The following is a 16,960-nucleotide window of genomic DNA, read 5'->3' as shown; positions in this document are numbered from 1 at the left end:
CACATGAGTTCTGATCATGATGAATGACAAGATACTAGGGCTGTGAATCTTTGGGTAGGCAGCGCTTCGATTCGATTCATGATTCATAGGTTTTCGATTCGATTCAAGAACGATTTTTGCAAATTTAGACAATTCAATTCGATTCGATTCACAATTAAATTTGATACAATTCGATTATAACGATTAGATTCTGCACTCTTTAAGTGCATTCACTGGATTATTTAAATGTTTCCCCTAAATTCTTTAAATGCTTAGTCAGGGGGCAAATTACAGACAGCCTTTATGGTTAGAGAACCATAGGTTAGAAAAAAAAGAAAAAAAAAAATATATATATATTGTCCATTGTTAGATGCTAGTTTAAAGAAACTATGGCATAACATGGCATACGTAAATATGTATGTAGCCTAAGGCAAGATTTTAAAAAACAGCTTTAAAAGTATTATGTATAAGCTAACATTTTGTCACACCAGGGACATCATTTCAGAAGTGACTGAAACGTCAAATAAAATAATTTTATGTATGTAGCCAGTGTATTATCATGATTCTTATCATTTTTAGCACTTTTTTTAGCACTTTTAATTTGCTGTAAGAAATCAAATATGCTGCTCGACAATAATCAATCAATAATCAATACTTTATAGTTTATGTACTGTAATAAATGATGTCAATTAGCACTGCATCATTCATAAATGTTATTTGTTTATTGTGTTTTTTTTTCTTAATGTTTTATAATTTCATTCTGCTTTTATTCAGTTTAGCTGCAGATATAGCCTGGCACGTCTATGAGAGCGAAATCACTTATTTTTCAATCTGAAAACTTCTTTATCTCATTTTCACGAAATAAAATTATATAATAGCTATTTAACTTTTTCTCTCCGTCAGCGAATGATGATTCTGAGAGAAAACGCACCCGATGTCTGTTTCTAAAGCAACAAGCGCTACTTTCATGCATCTGATTATCAGATAAACCTCGCGCTCTTATTTTAAGGTCCCTGTTAATGCTGTGGTTATTTTAACAGTTTCCTTCATATATTCGGTTCATCAGCATTGTTAACACACCTTTATCATTCAATGGAACTTTGCGTATGATTTAGACACTTACATTTCTGCAGGGGCGTAGCCATCCTTTCAGAAGTGAGGGGGACAGAAATCACACACACACACACACACACACACACACACACACACACACACACACACACATATAACATTACGATATAACATTTCCGTAATCTACATAGCCCACTAGTCAACAGTTTTTGAACATTAAGATTTTTAATGTTTTGAAAGAAGTCTCTTCTGCTCACCAAGCCTGCCTTTATTTGATCCAAAGTACAGCAAAAGCAGTAATATTGTCAAATATTTTTACTATTTAAAATAACTGTTTTCTATTTGAATATATTTTAAATGTAATGTATTCCTGTGATCAAAGGTGTATTTTCAGCATCGTTCCTCCAGTCTTCAGTGTCACATTAATCAGAAATCATTCAAATCAATCAAATTTGCTGATTATCAATATTTAAAACAGATGAGTAAATTTTTTTCACCATTCTTTGATGAATAGAAGGACCCAAAAATCAACATTTATGTGAAATAAAAAGCTTTCACTACATTAGACACTATATCATTCAAAAGCTTAGTCAGTGTGTGTGTGTGTGTGTATATATATATATATATATATATATATATATATATATATATATATATAGTGAGATTTATGAGCTCTGTCCAATAAAAGGCAGTAAAGGTTTCAGTTTATGTGTATGCCTGCATTATTTTGACGGACCCATTTTCAAGGGACAGAAGTTTCCTGCTATGGTCTACATAGTATGTATATGTATTTTTTTTTTTCTTGTTAAATAAATTATAGAAATTAATACTTTTATTTAGCAAGGATTCTTTAAATTTATCAAAAGTGATGATAAAGACATCATTCTACAAGAGATTTCTATTTCAGATAAATGCTGCTCTTATGAACTGTCTATTCATCAAAGAAACCTGAAAAAAATCTACTCAGCTGTTTTCAACATTATCATAATAAGAGCTCTTGAAAACCTCTATACAAACACACCCGAAAAAGTGCGGGGGACGAAGTTCCGTGATGATAAAAGTGGGGGGGACATGTCCCCCGCGTAATCTACGCCCCTGCATTTCTGCTCCGTCCATGCAATAAATACACAGCTTTCGACTGCTCAGGTAACGCCGTCAGTAAGATGCAGAGAGCCACTGACAAACTACAGAAAAGTAAAGCTACTCACTTTAGTATTACTGGCCACTAAGTCCTAAGGAGAGATCACACACCAGCTGCGTCAGTGACAAACAGAGCACAAGCGCAATCAAATGACAGTCTCGGGCGGTAATAGTGGAGCATGTGAAGGATAGATGTCAGGCACGAACACTGTTCAAGCTCTCCATTAATTTGTGCTTGTAGTAATTTAATGTGTATATATTTTGAAAGCATTGAATCACTATAGAAATCACGATTCATTCGATTCTTAGCGTTTTAAAATGATTACTGTCCGAGATCGGCGATTCACAATTCAAAAATCATGTTTCAAGATCGATGCATATGAATCGTCAGGGTTTGTAATCTATGCATCGAGAAAACGAGTGAATTGTTACTCCCCTACAAGATACATTTAGATACACTAAGGGCACTTAGCTCTGGAATTTTTCTGACCTGGGACAGTGTATGCAGTCCCAGGTGCCCAGTTGTGACAGGCCCAGTCAGTGTTGACCCCCCAGACCTTCTGCTGATCCATTAACCAAAGCAGCATGTTACTTTAACCCTTAGGTGCTCTTTGGGGACTTTTTGAAGCCAAAGGACGTTTGCTGAAAAAGAAAAGTTCACTTTATCTAAATCACATGAGACTTTGAATGGTTGACAACACTTGCTATCTCTACAAAAAAAAAAAGGATATTTGGTTCAATGTTAGTGTAAAAGAAAAAGGTCACACTCAGGATGGTTGAAATATGTAATATTATACATTGAAATAAATGGGGAAATTATCAAATCTGTACATTTTCTTTTACATTTGTCAAATAAAATCACTAAATCCACCACAATGCAGAAATACAAGAATCGAAAATGAAGTGGAAACCCTTCCACATATTCACAATGCAGAACTATTGCACTCGCACACACACCAGTTTCTCTGGAGACCCCAAACAGCTTGAGTGTATACCCAAAACGAACAGCACATAAGGGTTAAGTTTGTGAACAGTCATTAACAACAGGTCAGAATACTCTGAAAGCAGTTATAGGCAAAGAAAGTGAAATAGACAGATATAGGGGTATTGACTATTTTTGGTCCGTAAGTGTTTGTTAGCATGTGTTAGCAGTAAGTTGCATCTGTTATTCACTGTCAATATTTTCCATTGTGCACCTGCTGATGGATACTAAGATTTCTGCAGACAGTTTTATGGCTTATTTACATTTTCAACAGTGCAAATGTATATATATATATATACAGTAGGTGGATAACCAGAATGGGTAATACCGCAGCGTGTACCGCCACCGCAGGGCCGTGGTGTTAACTGTAAGTCAAACTACCACCAGGTGGTGCAAAGGGACAGATTGCGAACTGAATGTAATTGTAAAATGTTGGTTTGTAAACGGAGATGAAAGGACGAAGTAAAACAACAATAACATTATAATATAACATTGTTCCATCCTTAAAAACCATTTGAACATTTTCAGTGAGGTAACAGTCTCTGCATCAACAATTTAAAGAAAGACCTTTACACAAAGGCTCTTGTGCATGCTATTGTTATTAAACCTCCACCACAAACTGATGTGAAGGATCAGGGGCTATGAGAATAGGGGCCTCAGCTGTATCGGACCACCTGAACGTCATTCTGGGGGAGGTCAAGGTGGTCAGAGGAGCAGCTAGTTGGCTGAAATTGTAGATGAAACACCAGTAAAAATTGGCAAACCCCAGAAACCTCTGTAGGGCCTTACGGGAATCTGGACTTGGCCAATCTACCAAAGCCTTAACCTTGTCAGGGTCCATATGTACTCCCTCAGACGAGACGATGTATCCTAGAAAAGTCAAGTCAAAGTCAAAGTCACCTTTATTTATATAGCGCTTTAAACAAAATACATTGCGTCAAAGCAACTGCACAACCTCTCTTCTAGGAAAACAGTGTCAATAATGCAAAATGATAGTTAAAGGCAGTTCATCATTGGATTCAGTTATGTCATCTCTGTTCAGTTGAATAGTGTCTGTGCATTTATTTGCAATCAAGTCAACGATATCGCTGTAGATGAAGTGTCCCCAACTAAGCAAGCCAGAGGCCACAGCGGCAAGGAACCGAAACTCCATCGGTGACAGAATGGAGAAAAAAACCTTGGGAGAAACCAGGCTCAGTTGAGGGGCAGTTCTCCTCTGACCAAGAAACAGAGTGTGCGTGAAAATCACATTTATCCGCCTTGGCAAAAAGACCATTCTCTAGCAGCCTCTGAAGCACTCGCCTGATGTGCTGATCGTGTTCCTGGAGAGAATATGAAAAAAATAAAAAATGTGTCATCCAGGTAGGTCTTTCAACGCCTGGAAAAGTGCTGGGGAGTTGGAAAGCCCGAACGGCTTAACTAAATATTCAAAATGCACTCTGGGGAAGTTAAAACAGTTTTCCATTCATAACCCCTTCCGAATGCGAACCAAATGATAAGCGTTAGGTAAATCCAATCTTGTTCCCTGCAACCATTCACATCAGTTCTACTGTATGAATTTCAGGGCATTAGACATGACCAGAGTGAATATGGAGAACATTAGAGTCATTCAGGGTAAAAAAAGATGGGGGGGGGGGCACATATTACGATGCCGTCACGCTCCTCATACTTACACTATCAATGTATCTGTCTAGAGATAGATAGATAGATAGATAGATAGATAGATAGATAGATAGATAGATATATAGATAGATAGATAGATATATAGATAGATAGATAGATAGGTCTTGTATGCAAGACCTCGTAGATTCTTGGCAGTCACGAAGTTCTGGATGACAAGAACGCTAGCAGCGTGTTGGAGTAGGTAGTTCAAGCCATTTCGAAGACAGAAGCACACCACTTGTATTAGTTCAGGCATTGGGGTTTTATCCATGTGGTTTTGGTCCATCCCACGACATGATCTTCCAATGGGATGCTGTTGCAAGGCGGGGCATGCATTCCTTAACATGACGCTTCAACTTATCACATGGGGCGATATCTTTGCAGGCTTTTGTTTAATAACTTCTATAATGTGTCGTACACCACACGCCATTCAAAATACCATCTTTTCATTCATTTCACAGTCTTGCAAATATCGCTGCCATTCGTTCAACACTAAACTTTCCATATTTTACACACATTTAATAGCACTATCTGCTACAGTTATAAAAGCCATATATAACATTTTGGTTAAACAACATTGGTTAAAGTTGCACCGATTACCTGGAACACATCAAACATATATAATACATAAACATACTTGTTAATATAGTTAAACCTTCAGATTTCTCACTGGTTGCCCTTTTGAGATTATTTCTTGAAAAGTTCAGTTTGTAGAAAAATTCACAAACAAGTCAAAAGCCATGCAAAACATTTTAAGGATTCTTTGTTGTGGTCCATTAATTACAGATGATTCCTTCGGGTTTGAATATTGTGATCAGAGTTAATTAAATCGGCTAAATCAGCTCCTTTTTAGGAGATAGCCTAAAAAGTCATGTCATAGATAGTCATGATTACCTCATGATTAGTTTTCTGATGAGCGGGGGTATTTTGGAACAAAGGTCCTCTGTTGCAGAATCATGTTGTCCCTTCTTTTAAAGCTGACATACAACTGAGCATTGTTCCCATTCAGCTTATCATTAATGGTGTTCAGATTGTGCAGTTTACTTGTGTGATTGTTCACTCAGGTCCTACAATATCTATCTATCTATCTATATATCTATCTATCTATCTATCTATCTATCTATCTATCTATCTATCTATCAAAGTCAAAGTCACCTTTATTTATATAGCGCTTTAAACAAAATACATTGTGTCAAAGCAACTGAACAACATTCATTAGGAAAACAGTGTCAATAATGCAAAATGATAGTTAAAGGCAGTACATCATTGGATTCAGTTATATCATCTCTGTTCAGTTAAATAGTGTTTGTGCATTTATTTGCAATCAAGTCAACGATATCTCTGTAGATGAAGTGTCCCCAACTAAGCAAGCCAGAGGCGACAGCGGCAAGGAACCAAAACTCCATCGGTGAGAGAATGGAGAAAAAAACCTTGGGAGAAACCAGGCTCAGTTGGGGGGCCAGTTCTCCTCTGACCAGACGACACCAGTAGTTCAATTCCAGGCTGCAGCAAAGTCAGATTGTGCAGAAGAATCATCTGTTTCCTGTGGTCTTGTCCTAGTGCTCCTCTGAGACAAGGTCTTTACAGGGGATCTGTATCTGGGGCTCTAGAGGTCCTTTCTAGGTGCTGATCCACCATCTGGTCTGGATACGTACTGGATCCGGGTGACTGCAGTGACCCTCTGATCTGGATACAGACTGGATCTGGTGGCCACGGTGACCTTGGAACAAGAGAGAAACAGACAAATATTAGCGTAGATGCCATTCTTCTAATGATGTAGCAAGTACATAGGGTGTTATGGGAAGTGTTTCCAGTTCCGGTTTACCTAATTAATGCAGCCTAAAAATCCTTTAACGGATTTGGATATTAAAAGCATATTAGTAAGTTATGTGTATGCCAGGTTAAAGAGATGGGTCTTTAATCTAGATTTAAACTGCAAGAGTGTGTCTGCCTCCCGAACAATGTTAGGTAGGTTATTCCAGAGTTTAGGCGCCAAATAGGAAAAGGATCTGCCGCCCGCAGTTGATTTTGATATTCTAGGTATTATCAAATTGCCTGAGTTTTGAGAACGTAGCGGACGTAGAGGATTATAATGTAAAAGGAGCTCATTCAAATACTGAGGTGCTAAACCATTCAGGGCTTTATAAGTAATAAGCAATATTTAAAAATTTATACGATGTTTGATAGGGAGCCAGTGCAGTGTTGAAAGGACCGGGCTAATATGGTCATACTTCCTGGTTCTAGTAAGAACTCTTGCTGCTGCATTTTGGACTAGCTGTAGTTTGTTTACTAAGCGTGCAGAACAACCACCCAATAAAGCATTACAATAATCTAACCTTGAGGTCATAAATGCATGGATTAACATTTCTGCATTTGTCATTGAGAGCATAGGCCGTATTTAGATATATTTTTGAGATGGAAAAATGCAGTTTTACAAATGCTAGAAACGTGGCTTTCTAAGGAAAGATTACAATCAAATAGCACACCTAGGTTCCTAACTGATGACGAAGAATTGACAGAGCAACCATCAAGTCTTAGACAGTGTTCTAGGTTATTACAAGCGGAGTTTTTAGGTCCTATAATTAACACCTCTGTTTTTTCAGAATTTAGCAGTAAGAAATTACTCGTCATCCAGCTTTTTATATCGACTATGCAATCCATTAGTTTTTCAAATTGGTGTGTTTCACCGGTCTGCGAAGAAATATAGAGCTGAGTATCATCAGCATAAAAGTGAAAGCTAACACCATGTTTCCTGATGATATCTCCCAAGGGTAACATATAAAGCGTGAAGAGTAGTGGCCCTAGTACTGAGCCTCCATACTGCACTTGTGATCGATAGGATACATCTTCATTCACTGCTACGAACTGATGGCGGTCATATAAGTACGATTTAAACCATGCTAATGCACTTCCACTGATGCCAACAAAGTGTTCAAGTCTATGCAAAAGAATGTTGTGGTCAATTGTGTCAAACGCAGCACTAAGATCCAATAAAACTAATAGAGAGATACACCCACGATCAGATGATAAGAGCAGATCATTTGTAACTCTAAGGAGAGCAGTCTCAGTACTATGATACAGTCTAAATCCTGATTGGAAATCCTCACATATACTTAAAATTGTAAATTCTACTTCTTGTTACAAGTATGGAAGAACCATCACTTCTAACACAAAAGACTGCTTTTTAAGTTATCTTCCTGTTGTATCCAAATTCCTTAGCATATCCAAAACCTCAGAACAACTTGATGATGTAACAGAAACTATGGACTCTCTCTTTTCTAGCACTTTAAATAAAGTTGCTCCTTTACGCTTAAGGAAGGTTAAGGAAAACAGTTTGACACCATGGTATATTGAGCATACTCGCACCCTCAAGAGAGCAGCCCGAAAAATGGAGCGCAGCTGGAGGAAAACAAAACTAGAGGTATTTTGTATTGCTTGGCGGGAAAGTAACATACCCTACAGAAAAGCATTAAAAACTGCTAGATCCGATTACTTTTCTTCTCTTTTAGAAGAAAACAAACATAACCCCAGGTATTTATTCATTACAGTGGCTAAATTAACGAAAAATAAAGCCTCAACAAGTGTTGACATTTCCCAACACCACAGCAGTAATGACTTTATGAACTACTTTACTTCTAAAATCGATACTATTAGAGATAAAATTGCAACTATTCAGCCGTCAGCTACAGTATCACATCAGACAGTGCACTATAGACCCCCTGAGAAACAGTTCCACTCATTCTCTAGAGTGGAAGAAGGAAGAACTGTATAAACTTGTTAAATCATCTAAACCAACAACATGTATGTTAGACCCTATACCATCTAAGCTCCTAAAAGAGGTGCTTCCATAAGTCATAGATCCTCTTCTGACTATTATTAATTCCTCATTGTCATTAGGATATGTCCCCAAAACCTTCAAACTGGCTGTTATTAAGCCTCTCATCAAAAAACCACAACTTGACCCCAAAGAACTAGTTAATTATAGACCAATCTCGAATCTCCCCTTTCTGTCCAAGATACTAGAAAAGGTGGTATCCACACAATTATATTCCTTCTTAGAGAAAAATGGTATATGTGAGGATTTCCAGTCAGGATTTAGACCGTATCATAGTACTGAGACTGCTCTCCTTAGAGTTACAAATGATCTGCTCTTATCATCTGATCGTGGGTGTATCTCTCTATTAGTTTTATTGGATCTTAGTGCTGCGTTTGACACAATTGACCACAACATTCTTTTGCATAGACTTGAACACTTTGTTGGCATCAGTGGAAGTGCATTAGCATGGTTTAAATCGTACTTATATGACCGCCATCAGTTCGTAGCAGTGAATGAAGATGTATCCTATCGATCAAAAGTGCAGTATGGAGTACCTCAAGGCTCAGTACTAGGGCCGCTACTCTTCACACTTTATATGTTACCCTTGGGAGATATCATCAGGAAACATGGTGTTAGCTTTCACTGTTATGCTGATGATACTCAGCTCTATATTTCTTCGCAGCCCGGTGAAACACACCAATTTGAAAAACTAATGGATTGCATAGTCGATATAAAAAACTGGATGACGAGTAATTTCTTACTGCTAAATTCTGAAAAAACAGAGGTGTTAATTATAGGACCTAAAAACTCTGCTTGTAATAACCTAGAACACTGTCTAAGACTTGATGGTTGCTCTGTCAATTCTTCGTCATCAGTTAGGAACCTAGGTGTGCTATTTGATCGCAATCTTTCCTTAGAAAGCCACGTTTCTAGCATTTGTAAAACTGCATTTTTCCATCTCAAAAATATATCTAAATTACGGCCTATGCTCACAATGTCAAATGCAGAAATGTTAATCCATGCATTTATGTCCTCAAGGTTAGATTATTGTAATGCTTTATTGGGTGGTTGTTCTGCATGCTTAGTAAACAAACTACAGCTAGTCCAAAATGCAGCAGCAAGAGTTCTTACTAGAACCAGGAAGTATGACCATATTAGCCCGGTCCTGTCAACACTGCACTGGCTCCCTATCAAGCATCGCATAGATTTTAAAATATTGCTTATTACTTATAAAGCCCTGAATGGTTTAGCACCTCAGTATTTGAATGAGCTCCTTTTACATTATAATCCTCTACGTCCGCTACGTTCTCAAAACGTAGGGAAGTCGTGGCCTAATGGTTAGAGAGTTGGACTCCCAATCGAAAGGTTGTGAGTTCGAGTCCCGGGCCGGCAGGAATTGTGGGTGGGGGGACTGCATGTACAGTTCTCTCTCCACCTTCAATACCACGACTTAGGTGCCCTTGAGCAAGGCATCGAACCCCCAACTGCTCCCCGGGCGCTGCAGCATAAATGGCTGCCCACTGTTCCGGGTGTGTGCTCACAGTGTGTGTGTGTTCACTGCTCTGTGTGTGTGCACTTTGGATGGGTTAAACGCAGAGCACAAATTCCGAGTATGGGTCACCATACTTGGCTGAATGTCACTTCACTATTTATTTATTTTAAAACTCAGGCAATTTGATAATACCTAGAATATCAAAATCAACTGCGGGTGGCAGATCATTTTCCTATTTGGCGCCCAAACTCTGGAATAACCTACTTAACATTGTTCGGGAGGCAGACACACTCTTGCAGTTTAAATCTAGATTAAAGACCCATCTCTTTAACCTGGCATACACATAACATACTAATATGCTTTTATTATCCAAATCCGTTAAAGGATTTTTAGGCTGCATTAATTAGGTAAACCGGAACCGGAAACACTTCCCATAACACCCTATGTACTTGCTACATCATTAGAAGAATGGCATCTACGCTAATATTTGTCTGTTTCTCTCTTGTTCCGAGGTCACCGTGGCCACCAGATCCAGTCTGTATCCAGATCAGAGGGTCACTGCAGTCACCCGGATCCAGTACGTATCCAGACCAGATGCTGGATCAGCACCTAGAAAGGACCTCTACATCCCTGAAAGACAGTGGAGACCAGGACAACTAGAGCCCCAGATACAGATCCCCTGTAAAGACCTTGTCTCAGAGGAGCACCAGGACAAGACCACAGGAAACAGATGATTCTTCTGCACAATCTGACTTTGCTGCAGCCTGGAATTGAACTACTGGTTTCGTCTGGTCAGAGGAGAACTGGTCCCCCAACTGAGCCTGGTTTCTCCCAAGGTTTTTTTCTCCATTCTGTCACCGATGGAGTTTCGGTTCCTTGCCGCTGTCGCCTCTGGCTTGCTTAGTTGGGGACACTTCATCTACAGAGATATCGTTGACTTGATTGCAAATAAATGCACAGACACTATTTAACTGAACAGAGATGACATAACTGAATCCAATGATGAACTGCCTTTAACTATCATTTTTGCATTATTGACACTTTTTTCCTAATGAATGTTGTTCAGTTGCTTTGACGCAATGTATTTTGTTTAAAGCGCTATATAAATAAAGGTGACTTTGACTTTGACTTTGGCATTTATCACATGTGAATCCCTCATCAGCGACAGAGATAGATAAACTGTACATGTGGCAAGAGGTGCAAGTAACAATAACAGGAAAAGCCATTACTCACCGTGCTTGATGAAATATTCTTACTGCGGTTGTTTGATGAACTTGTGAAAAACTGGAGCGAGAGAGAGGAGAGGAGAAAAGAAAAACAGCGATAGGTTCGAATGAAAACGCTAATGACAAGCTAACGAGTGCTAACGCTTTGCAGGTGTGCTGCACTCACGGATATAAAATAAAAGTGAACGATCAAAGTTAATCTGATAAGATTGATCGATAATAACAGAAATATGGTGTGAATTAAGTTATATTTTACCACTTTAAAAAACAGAGATTGATAGTAAGATAAAGATTCTAGAGAAAAAATAAAATAAAAACAGCTACACGGAGCCTAGATCTATCTAGATAGCTATGAAAAACTATGAAAAACGACCTCCTCTTGATGAGTCAGTGGCTGCCCACTTTTACCCACCCACTGCCACTGGATGGAAAGGGAAGGTCAGTCACCCCTCCAAGCCCTGCAGAACAACGGTATTGGAAATACCCACAGTGGTTCAAGCAGGGCATGACTATGGGCTTGATTCACAGAAGGAAGATTATCTCAACAAATACGTCCAACATGGGCTGGGATGCTCTGTGTGAAGGCAGACCAACCTTTGGCTCCTGCTCTGATATAGAATATGATATAATCAACTGCCTTGAGATGATGGCAGCCCTTCAGATCTTTTTAAACCTTCTTAAACCAGTCAGCAATGAAACCATAAGTCGTATTTATTGATTTAATCATTGATTGTGGCAAAGCCTGTGAAAATTTTACCAGGGCAAGTAAAACATTTAAACCACTGGCCAAACAGGACCAGAAAAAAAATTATTTAGTGTTGAGCCCTGTCAGTACTTTCAAAATCAATATCATAACACTTGTACACAGATAGAACACGTAGGTTACATAATGATATTTTTGTCATGAGTCCGGACCCAGTGTCCTCCCTCTCACCACCAGAGGGCGTCACTTCCCCATCTCCCAGACTCATTCACCTTAACACTACACACCTGGTTTACTCTGCCCACCTGTTTTTTCCACTCACATACTTACACACACAGCTGTTCCCCATTGTCAACGATTATATATTCTCCCCACTCCCAACACTCTGCCTGCCTGGATTAATTGTACTTGTGAATTGTTGATTTGTATTTCTAGTGCTAGTGTTCCTCGAGATATGCATGTGTGTGGTTTGCCAGTGATCGAGTTTGAGCACGTTTTGTTTTGCCTTGTTGGCCTTTTTGTTCTGTTCTGATTAAAGTAAATTCTTCCCTGCATCTGGACCCTGACCTTGTTCATTCCACGGCGCCGTCTCTACCGCGCTGTGATGATTTTAATATTAAAAACTTAACTATCATTTTGCATTATTGACACACTGTTTTCCTAATGAATGTTGTTCAGTTGCTTTGACGCAATGTATTTTGTTTAAATCGCTATATAAATAAAGGTGACTTGACTTGACTACTGTCTCACAATATTAAAGCAATCCTATTGCATTTATGGCAAATAACATCACAAAACCCATGGTGACTGCTGACCAAAACAATAGAAACCATCACAGATATTTGAATGTTTTCCTCTACAAATACAAACATTACAAAACATCAAAGTAAAGAATAGAAGGTGACCAATTACTGGTAGAGAGCAACAGGCGCCATTACAGCTTCCATTAAAATACAATTTTCATTATAATCAGTAAAACCATCGCAAATAATGTGATAAATACTGAGGAGCTAAACCATTCAGGGCTTTATAAATAATAAGCAATATTTTAAAATTTATACGATGTTTGATAGGGAGCCAGTGCAGTGTTGACAGGACCGGGCTAATATGGTCATACTTCCTGGTTCTAGTAAGAACTCTTGTTGCTGCATTTTGGACTAGCTGTAGTTTGTTTACTAAGCGTGCAGAACAACCACCCAATAAAGCATTACAATAATCTAACCTTGAGGTCATAAATGCATGGATTAACATTTCTGCATTTGAAATTGAGAGCATAGGCCGTAATTTAGATATATTTTTGAGATGGAAAAATGCAGTTTTACAAATGCTAGAAACGTGGCTTTCTAAGGAAAGATTGTTATCAAATAGCACACCTAGGTTCCTAACTGATGACGGAGAATTGACAGAGCAACCATCAAGTCTTAGACAGTGTTCTAGGTTATTACAAGCAGAGTTTTTAGGTCCTTATAATTAACACCTCTGTTTTTTTCAGAATTTAGCAGTAAGAAATTACTCGTCATCCAGTTTTTTATATCAACTATGCATTCCATTAGTTTTTCAAATTGATGTGTTTCACCGGGCCACAAAGAAATATAGAGCTGAGTATCATCAGCATAACAGTGAAAGCTAACACCATGTTTCCTGATGATATCTCCCAAGGGTAACATATAAAGCGTGAAGAGTAGCGGCCCTAGTACTGAGCCTTGAGGTACTCCATACTGCACTTGTGATCGATATGATACATCTTCATTCACTGCTACGAACTGATGGCGGCCATATAAGTATGATTTAAACCATGCTAATGCACTTCCATTAATGCCAACAAAGTGTTCAAGTCTATGCAAAAGAATGTTGTGGTCAATTGTGTCAAACGCTGCACTAAGATCCAATAAAATACACCCATGATCAGCTAATAAGAGCAGATCATTTGTAACTCTAAGGAGAGCAGTCTCAGTACTATGATACGGTCTAAATCCTGACTAGGTGCAACAATGTGTCCTTCATGTGTACGCCAGATCTCCTGTGAGTCTTTTTTAGCTCCCCTTTGATGCCACATTGATTGTTCATAGGGGCCTGCTTGTTGTTGAATCCGAATAATGTCATCCAATTGAGGATGAGGTTTGATAAGTACTACAGGTGCTAATACTGCTACCTGACACCCTGAAGCTTTTTTAGCTTCTAAATCTGCTGCATTGTTGCCTTTAATGACATAGTCATTTCCCTTCTTGTGTGTTTGACATTTGATTATTGCTAGTCGTTTTGGTAACATCATATCACTATGTTGGATGGGAGCCCCATCACTTTTTTTGAAACCTCTTTGTTTCCATACTGCTCCGAATAGATAACATACACCATGAGCATATGCTGAATCTGTAAAAATGTTAGCAGTTTGTCCTTTTGCTAACTGACATGCAGTTGTGAGAGCTTTTAATTCTGCTAATTGAGCAGAGCAAGGCTGTACACAATGTTGTGTTTTACAGATTCATATTCTTTTTTGTTTTTCTTCACTACTGAATATCCTGTATGATTTTCTTCGTGATCTCTAAAGCTAGAACCATCTACAAAGTAAGTAACTTCTGCTTCAGAAATAGGTGTTGATTCAAGATCTGGTCGTAATCTAGTAAATGCCAAGGACTCTTTCACACACTCATGAGGTTTTCCTTCAAAAGCCAAAGGAATTAATTCAGCTGGATTAACTGTATGGAATCTTTTAATGGTAACATCGGGGAATAGGCTAGAATTCGAGCTTGTGTCAGAACAAATTTCCCTTGTTCTATTAACTCCACAACTTTGTGATGTGTATATATAGTTACTGGATACCCCATAGTTATTGTGGATACTTTTTCATAGGCATAATACACTGCAGCTAAACCCTGTTGGTAACATGGTGGGTATCCCTGGGCTACATTGTCTAACTTTGTGCTGTAGTATGCTATAGGCTGTTTTTTCCTCCCACTACAGGTCTCTTGCATCAATACAGCTGATGCATAACCATCAACTCTATTTGCCACATATAGATGAAACATTTTATCATATTCTGCCATTCCCAGGGCAGGGGCCTGTTGTAATTCTTTTTTTATTGTTTCAAATGCTAGTAAGGCAACTGTGTTCCATTTTAATGGATTGCTTAAATGTTGTAATCCTGCTTGTTTCATAATTTCTCTCAAAGGCCCTGTTTTTACTGCATAGTCTTCTATCCAGTCAGCACTAAAGCCAGTCATTCCTAGAAAGGTCATCATTTGTCCTACTGTCTGAGGCAATGGTGTTTTACTTATACCTTCTAATTGAGCTGGAGCTATAGCTCGTGTGCCAAATGCAATTAATCTTCCCAAGTATTCCACTTGAGGCTGGCAATATTGCAATTTGTTTTTAAACACCTTGTGTCCTCCTTGTGCTAATTTTGTCAATACCTTAATTGAATCTTTGTGACATTGTTCTAGTGAGGTAGAACAGATAATTAAATCATCCATATATTGTAATAGGGTACCGTCTATTACGAGGTCTTCAAAATCAGCCTTAAGAATCTTGTTGAATAAATGTGGTGAATGTTTATATCCCTGAGGAATTCTAGTATAATTGTATTGTTTATTTGCATATGTAAATGCAAACAAATACCTACTCTCTTCTGCAAGCGGTACACTGAAGTAGGCAGAGCAAAGATCAATTACAGTAAGGTATTTGGCATCAGGAGGGACATTTGTCAGTAAAGTGTGAGGGTATGGTACCTCAGCTGGCATATCTTCTGTTATTTCATTTATTGTTTGTAAATCATGAACAAGTCGCCATCTATTTTTGTCTGATTTGATTACAGGCATAATTGGAGTGTTACAGTAACTAGTAGTTTCTATCAATACTCCTGCCTTCACTAAGCCTTCAATTGTGTCCTTTATTCCTGCTTCAGCATCTGCCCGTAAAGGATATTGTGCTTTTCTAGGTAGACGTGCATTTGGCTCAAGTTAAACTCTTACTGGATTTGCTGATTTTATTAATCCAATATCTGTGTCATCTTGAGACCATAGTTCAGTTGGTACCTGACACTCCATTTCCTTAAATAATTCAGTCTCAGTTGTTTTTATTAAATCAGATGCTGTAGTCATCTGTGTCACTTTCTTTTGACCGATAACTACTTCACGTGGAATTCCCAGCAAACTGGTTGCACACAAAATTTTGATGTAATTTTTGTCAGCTGAATGAAAAATTAATGGATTTTCTGTTGATTCCGATTTGCTTTTTTTTTTCCTTTTCATCATTGGTCCTAGATATTTTGCTTCCCAATTTTTTCCTGCATACACTGCAATATGCGGGACAGAGTTATTTACATTGAACCATTTTTTGACAAATTCACCTTCTGGTATATTTAAAGCTGCTCCCTGCTTACCTATGATGATGTACTATCTCAATCCGCTGTCCTTTTGTTTCTTTTTGCCATTTCTGTTCTATATTTTCATCCCTTTCTTGATCATACATCATTGCGCAATGAAATTTAAACTTTGACAGCTGTGCTTCAGGTATCTGTGCTTCAATAAACTTTCCCCATTTATTGACTCTCTGTCTCACATCTTGTTCTATCTGTCCTATCCAATAAACATTTGCTTTTGGCTCTGCAACCACCATTTGTGTTTCTGTTCCTATTGCATCAATATATATTCCTTCTGGAGAACACCAAATTTGTAGTCCTAATTTACATAATGCATCACCTCCTAAAAAATTGATAGGAGTTTGATTTGATACCAGAATGGGCATTGTTATACTTTGATCTTTTGTTTGTAGACACACTGGAGCTGTTATGGGAATCAACTGCATTTTTCCCGAGAATCCTATTGTCTTTGCAAATTTTCCAGACAAGGGGAGATGTGAAGCATATTTCAAATTTATACAAGTAAAATTA

At 38.2% G+C, this 16,960-nt stretch overlaps 1 protein-coding gene across 1 annotated transcript in view; it reads left to right on the top strand.

The window, feature by feature from the left end:
- The window catches only part of nyap2b (neuronal tyrosine-phosphorylated phosphoinositide-3-kinase adaptor 2b), a 66,107-nt gene that overhangs the window by 24,496 nt on the left and 24,651 nt on the right, over positions 1-16,960 (top strand). The window lies entirely within an intron of this gene.

The sequence above is a fragment of the Carassius carassius genome, chromosome 12 (assembly GCF_963082965.1).
Source record: "Carassius carassius chromosome 12, fCarCar2.1, whole genome shotgun sequence".
NCBI classification, from domain to species: Eukaryota; Metazoa; Chordata; class Actinopteri; order Cypriniformes; family Cyprinidae; genus Carassius; species Carassius carassius.
Note: the sequence above shows the minus strand (reverse complement) of the source record. Positions and strands in the feature narration are given on the sequence as shown.